Below are 1,385 nucleotides of genomic sequence, written 5' to 3' on the forward strand. Positions count from 1 at the left end.
GATGATGTTATTGGTTAGTACTATGGAATTTAGGTCATATAGACCGAATTTCAAGTATGTATTATTGTGGTTGAGTTAGTAGAGGATCGGGATCTAGGCCATATAGGCTGAGTTCCTAGTTAGTGTTGTACTTAGCGTCCTAGGCCATATAGGCAGGATTGCTAGTACTAATGTTTAGTATCGAGCTTTGTCGATAGCTTGCCTGATCAGCAATGCTAGGATGTTACGCGGCAAGGAAGGTTACGTAAGCATGTCCCTACGCGGCTTGGCAGAGAGGTTGCATAAAGCATGCTCTGTACGGGAAGGTTGCTAGAAAGCATGCTCCGTCATGTTGTATCGTTGGTGGTGCTTCATGTTAGTTTGCGGCAAGGAAGGTTGCTAGAGTATGTCCCTACGTGGCTGGGCAGAGAGGTTGCATAAAGCATGCTCTGTACGGAGAGGTTGCTAGAAAGCATGCTCTGTCATTTGATACCTTATCGGGGTTACATGTCAGTTATATTGGATGTTCTAAGCCGTGTGCTTTTGTGGCTGCGAGTTAGGTGTTCCATGGTTGTGTATATGATGAAAAAGCTCGAGTGAGGATGTGTAGTGAAGGTGTAGAGAGTCTTAGCATATATTATATTATTATGCTAATGGTGGATTATATTCTGCTTCTTATCTTATTTATGTTCTTGTTGAGTCACTCGGGTTTTCATGGGGGAAGTCTCGAGTGATGATTATTGTTGTTGTGTTATTGTTAGGTGAACTCCTCGTCTTAGATTGTTTGTGGTTGGGATGGCGAGGGGTTGTATTTGTTAGTTGGGGCCCTGGCTCACTGAGTTACATTAGGTTACTCATTAAACTCACCTATTGTTGCAGGAAACCTTAGTGGGAGACCGGGTAGCATGGAAACTGGACGTTAGGAGCACCGGAAGTACTTTTGCCTTTCCTTTTGTAAAATGGTACTAGTTAAAGTCTTTGACTCGATATTGGCACTAGGCTTGGATCCATCTGTAATATTTTACTTGTAACGAATCTTTATTATATTTAATAAAAGTGATGTTTTATATTCGTTACAATGGTTCTCTGATAAATAGACTTGTCCGGTCTAAACACAACGTTAGGTTTAAGTATGGGTTGAAAAGCCTTAGGCCGCGATCTAACGGAACCGTTAACTCATAGTACGGGTTGCAAAGCCTTAAGCCATGATTTAGCGGGACGTGTTAGTGGATGAACTGGTCGATGTTGCGGATTAAGTTCTGTGACTTTGACTGGATTGTCCCTAGCCCGTCATGTAGCGCTTCCGGACCATGGTGTTGGGTTCGACGGTCAGTCATGTTCTTGTTTGATTGTTGGCTGGCCGGTTGGCCTTTCATCTCCAACCCTTGGTGTGGGTCGTCCGTCGG

Source organism: Brassica napus, unplaced genomic scaffold (assembly GCF_020379485.1).
Source record: "Brassica napus cultivar Da-Ae unplaced genomic scaffold, Da-Ae ScsIHWf_1652;HRSCAF=2273, whole genome shotgun sequence".
Classification (NCBI taxonomy): Eukaryota; Viridiplantae; Streptophyta; class Magnoliopsida; order Brassicales; family Brassicaceae; genus Brassica; species Brassica napus.